General features: G+C 40.9%; 1 pseudogene; it reads right to left on the bottom strand.

The window, feature by feature from the left end:
- Window positions 1-416: 416 nt before the first annotated feature.
- On the bottom strand, window positions 417-1374 carry LOC149524528 (uncharacterized; annotated as a pseudogene).
- Between the last annotated feature and the right edge of the window lie 4864 nt (window positions 1375-6238).

Here is a 6238-nt window from a genome sequence, read left to right on the forward strand (position 1 = left end):
TTTAAGTAAATAAATTTTACAAATACAGTTTATATTGCCATCCAAGTTTTTGGGTAATCATTCTTGAAAAGTTACACATAGAGTTGATTGTGGAAAGCAAATATATCAAGTGAAGTGAATGAAGACTGCCCCTCAGTAATTGAGAATTTAGGACAGGTTGTCCATGTAGAAAATGGAATTCCTCAGGAAAATATTTGAGTTACATTCCTGACTGGACTTCTCATTGGCATTCCAGCTCACCCCTCCTGGAATTGAGAAAATCCAGTGATGTATTCTAGGTAGATGACCCTCAACTATATGATGAGTTGCCACATCAGCCAAGTGTAGTGGTGACCAATTCCACATTCTTTCAATGCTTGCTCATTACTGGGGGCTCATGCACCTAGAGCTCCAAATATCAGTGTGAAAGTTCGAACCTAGTAGCACTTAGCTCCTAAAGCATTAGCCAGAAGGACATGTTTCTCCAGCTTCGAAGATCGGGTGTCATGGAAGATCACACTGTTCTCTGAGAACAGGATGTCAACCATGATGATTTTCTTCTCGTCTTCATTGGTGTATATCTGGTTACAGCTAGCTGTCTGTTCTGGGAATGGTGAAGTTCACAGCAACCTTCCCCATGGGTGGTGGGATGGCTCTGACCAGGCAATCTTGGAGGGCATTGTGTCACCGCTGCAAGCTCGACTCCAGAGCTTGGCTGCTATAGGAGCTATCTGGTAGTTTCTTGTTGGCATAGTTGCTTTTCCTGCATTGTTCGTTCTCATCCCTTTGGTAGATAGCTCCATTCAGCAGGAAGCAGTTGAGCCAGATCAGCAAATCAGGTGAGACTGCCACCAGGAGGGAAGTGGCTGCTAGTGTCCCACTTGCATGTCAACTTGAAGGTCTTGCTTTGATCTGGCCTCTGCTTCAGGTCTTCTACATACGGGCAGCAGATGGCATCCTTCTGGGTCCTCTCCAGCACGGTTCTGGCTCTTGTAATAATGATGATATGCTCTATGTTCTTCACCTATGGCACCAGGGCTCCCAGTTCCTGGTGTTCCTTGCACTATATCCAGTGGCAACTGATATGCTTCTCCAGTTATCATGTAGAGATGTGGGCTTGAATCCAAAGTGAAGCAAAGTCTCTCCTCTCTCTTCCAAATTTGCCTTCCAGTGAGTTGCTCAGGTAGATGGCTACTTCTTGGCTGGAAGGGGGACCTGACAATTTTCTTCTTAATGGTAACCTGCAGAGCACTCACCATGATAGTCCTTATCAGATATTCCTTCTGACATCCAGGCATGTCAGAAAGTGAGAGTTCATTGATGGTCCTCTTGGGAAGAAACATCATTAGCTGCCTGATGCTATTTTCTACCTTGTTGAACTGTATTTCATCAAGCAGATCCCCTTAGGACAAATGAAATACAGGGGATTCAGGGAGTTGTTCAAGGCATTGATCTGCTATCACACCAGTAGGGAAGAGTCGATCTTAGCCACATCTTAGAAGCAAGGTAGATGGGTGTTTACCTAGGCATAGTCTGCCACTTTGAGGCACCCCCCGCCCCCCCAGACACACACACACTGCTATGGGAGCTGCAAGGGAAAGTCTTCAGCAAAGCGCATTGCTGCCCTACTGTTCCCACAGCTAGGGGCAAGGGGATACGGCAACAAGCTAAGCCACTTCAGCCTTTGCCTGCCAGACTCCATACCATGAGTGTTCCTGAATTAGGGCCACCCGGAGTACAGAGGTTACAGTGTATTAGCCAGCAGAGGAAGTGTTCTGCAGCTATGATAGTGTATTCTGTTCTATGTTCTAATCTTTTAAATACCTTAGGGCTGTGAACATAAGGCTTCCCTTGTTGGCCACGGTGCATCCAGACTGCCCCGCTGTGCCGCCAAACAGCTGATCGGCACGGCACGGTGGCCATTTTTATGTAAATGAAGCGGCGATTATTTAAATTGTCACTTCATTTTCCTATGTCTAGTAAACTCATCTACATGGCTCCGTCGACAGAGCCATGTAGTCTAGACATACCCTTTATCTCCAGTGGTATTTGTGATTCAGCAGGATATAGATCACAATGGCATCTGGTTAAGACATCTCAGGGTCAGGATGACAAAAACTCAGCATCCCAAGATATGGCAGAGGTGGCAGCCATGATGGTGAAGTTTGGTTCAGATGCCCATCTGTTCTTTACTTTTTTCCCAAAAAGTCTCTATTTATGGACCCCAAAAGTTCACCTCTTTTTTTGGACCACCAATTAAGCCTAAAATCTCACACACCAATTTTTTTTCATTAAGTGTCTGGTTCTACATATTCTGTTTTTTCCAGGCGTAAATTTCAATATAGTCCTTAAATCATGCTGAAGTGGTCTTATTTTGTTTGGAGTAATTTTGTCTGTCTGTTTCTCTTGTTTATACCATTCATTATCGAAAAGGACTTGATTTATTTTCTATCAACAATTGATGGAAAGTTTTGCATATCTTATGAACATATACTTTGTACGATTCAGTTCACAAGTAGAATAAATTTCTAAGATTGGGAGCAATGGTTGGTTCACAAACAAAAAGCTACATTTACAAAGAATATTAATCACAAGGACACAGTTTGGCCTGAACTACAGCTCATTTATGCTTTTACCAACACCTGCAGAGGACTATTAAACAAAGGAATATTCTATTTTAAAAGCAAAATAAAGGAACAGTTTGCCAACAGATGAGAAAGAGAGATCGCTTATGTGTCACGGGATACAACACTCACCACTGGACTGGCTTCTGCTCCTATTACTCTGAGGATTAGTTTGAGGCTGACAACCTTGACGCTTGCAGTTTGCACACCATCATTTTGTCTCTGCTATTCACTCCCACCCCCTCTTGTGGCTTCAGGAACCACAGTGTTCTGTTCATGGCTCAGTCCTGCAACTGTGTCAATGCCTATGTTCCCTCATACTGGATGAAGTTTAGTTCCTCAGTAGTCCTATTCAGACTTTCTTCTCACTGTCTCTGCCAACTTGCCCAATGGCTGGCAAGAGAACCCAGGCCCACCCTATTTTCCAGGTTCCAGTCCTGGATCCTTAGGATCAGAAGTCTGGGCCTTCTCTCTCTAGACTCACTGCTCTATGCTTGGGCTTTTTCCTAATGGTTCCCCTTTTCTTTCTAGTCATACCAGTTCCCATAAACTTTCTCCCTCTTCCCAGAAAATGACTGCAGTCTTCACTCATGCCTCCCTTTTTCTGGAGAGTGTCTGCCTTTTTTCCAGCAGCCTTTTCTGCTTTCAGCAACTGGGCTTTATAGGCCTTACATATTTCTGCCTAGTTGGGTCTCTAGTCAGCTGCCTAATGGGTTAATTGACCCATCTGGCCCACATTAAACCCTGCTGGGTGAGTGTGGGGGTAGTTACCCCATCCCAGTATGTAAACCATTGTTTTTAGGAATACAAGAATTGCCATATTGCATCAAAAATGGGTGTTCCATCTATTTTGGAATCCTGTCTCTGATGAAGTTTAGTACAATGTGCTGAAAAGTGCAGGAAATTCTGTAATAGATCATTGTGAAATAACCAACTTTTAGCAGAAATTTTAGTCAGTCTGTCAGTATAGAAAACCTGCTCTCAAAAAGTATTCCAATAGAAGCTTTTTTCTCAAATCATAGAATCATAGAAAATTAGGGTTAGAAGAGATCTAAGGAGGTCATCTAGTCCAACCTTCTGCTTGATGCAGAACCAACCTAAATAAATAATCCCAGCCAGGGCTTTGTCAAGTTTGGCTTTAACACATCTAAAGATGGAGATTCCAACCTAGACTTAGGACTAAATTAATTGATTTAATTGTATATTACATGAGGAGACAAATGGCTTTATTTTTGCAAAGTTCACTTGTGACAGGAAAGTAAAAAAAAATTATATAGTTTCAAAAATCTTTGCTTATTACATCTTCTTGCAAAGATTTCCTATTGGAATTGTTCATTTCACAGAAAATGAATGAGATCCTTTATAATTTTTAGAAGGTCATATTTATTGCATAGGTTAAAAAAAAAACCAAAACAAACAATCAGAACCATATTTAGAGTTTATTTACCACCAATGTAGCCTTTTTTTTTAGTAATATTTGTACTCGGAGAGCTTTTTCCCCCCATAGTTTGGTATTCCCAAAGATATTTAGCAGAAAATTTTTTAATGAAAAGTACTTACTGTATTTTGGCTATTTAAGTACTGGCTCATAAATAAGGATTTTATCTTATTCAGAATTGGACTTATTTAATAAATAAGTGCTGTTTAAAGAGATTTTACTCCTGGAGATCAAGGTATGAGATTATCAATATAGTTTCTAAATTATAAAATTAAAAAAGGATGCCTTAAGTCAGCAAGCAAAAAACAAAAACAAAAACAACATTTAACCATATGATGAACTTTAAACATTTCACTGACAGTAAAACTTAATGGAAAGTTCCCCATTGCATTAAGTCATTTCACTGAGGTCAGCCTATACACAAAGTTAAATCACAAGCTTATGTGTTTTCTGGGTCATAGCCCAAGCCTGTATTGTTTTCTTGGAGTCTCTAATCACAATGACCCAACCTTTAACTGCAAAGATTTAGGACAAAGTGACAGAAGCCAGCATAGTGACAGAAAACAGCTTATTAAGTTTGCAGATGATACTAAGCTGGGAGGGGTTGCAACTGCTTTGGAGGATGGTCATAATTCAAAATGATCTGGATAAATTGGAGAAATGGTCTGAGGTAAATAGGATGAAGTTTAATAAGAACAAATGCAAAGTACTCCATTTAGAAAGGAACAATCAGTTTCACACATATATAATGGGAAGCAACAGTCTAGGAAGGAGTACTGCTGAAAGGGATTTAGGGGGTCACAGCGGACCACAAGTTAAATATGAGTCAACAGTGTGACCCTGTTGCATAAATAGCAAACAAGAAAAGACAACAAGAATGATTAAAGGTCTAGAGAACATGAGCTATAAGGGAAAACTGAAAGAACTGGGCTTGTTTAGTTTGGAAAGAAGACTGAGAGGGGACATGATAGCGCTTTTCAAATATCTAAAAGGGTGTCGCAAGGAGGAGGGAGAAAAATTGTTCTCTGTGGCCTCTCATGATAGGACAAGAAGCAATGGGCTTAAACTGCAGAAGTGAGGTCTAGGTTAGACATTAGGAAAAACTTCCTGCTTGTCAGGGTGGTTAAACACTGAAACAAGTTGCCTAGGGAGGTTGTGGAATCTCCATCTCTGGAGATATTGAAGAGCAAGTTAGACAGACATCTATCAGGGATGGTCTAGATGGTGCTTTGTCCTGCCCTGAGGGCAGGGAACTGGACTTAATGACCTCGCAAGGTACCTTCCAGTTCTAATGTTCTATGATTCTATAGTTCCTTGTACCTCTGTTGTTCAAATGCTCCCCTTGTTTATGAGACTCCAGAAGTGTGATTATGATATGAGCAACTGAAGGAAAAAAATAAGTAGAACCACAGATGAGACTGTTCCCCATACATATAATCTCCTGAGTTGAACTGGTCAGGAATTTTTTGACAAATCAGTTTTTCAGCAGAAAATATATATATTTTTAAAACACAGCTTTTTGGGGAATGTATCAATTTTCACTAAGCCTTTGTTAGTAAAGGTACAAGATGGACTTTCAGGGGCAGGAGAGGAAGAGTTCAGTGGTTAAAGTACTTATCTGGGATGTGTCAGATCTAGCTTTAAGTCCCTGCTCTGCCTAAATCAGAGAATATGGTGAATATTTTAACCATCAAGATATTGGTTATTTTAGGGCAGGTCTCTCAGGAATGTCTACACTGTGGGACAAAGTTGAATTAAGATATGCGACTTCAGCTACATTAATTGCGTAGCTGAATTGGAAGTAGCTTAACTTGGCTTTTGGCGCTGTCTACATAGCAGTAAAATGAAGGAAGAGCATTCTCCCTTTGACTTCCCTTTGTCCTCCTGAAATGAGGGTTACCAGCATCAATTGGACTCTCGTCTCAGTTTGAATTTGCTGTCTTAACTCGATCGCTAATTTGAGCCCTGGAAGATCAATAACAGCAGCTTCAATCTTCCTTTGTTGTATAGATCAGGGGTTTCCAAACTTTTTGACACGGGGACCAGTAAATCCATTTGTGAGCTTTTGGATGACCGGTATCGTTCATTTGCATATTCATTAAGCAAATGACAAATATGGAAATACGTTGGTTTTGGTCCTCCCAAAGTCCCCAGAGCCAGCTTTAGCAAAGCTTTTGATACGGCCACCCACAAGCTA

The sequence above is a fragment of the Pelodiscus sinensis genome, chromosome 4, assembly GCF_052426305.1.
Source record: "Pelodiscus sinensis isolate ZL-2025 chromosome 4, ASM5242630v1, whole genome shotgun sequence".
Lineage (NCBI taxonomy): Eukaryota > Metazoa > Chordata > Testudines > Trionychidae > Pelodiscus > Pelodiscus sinensis.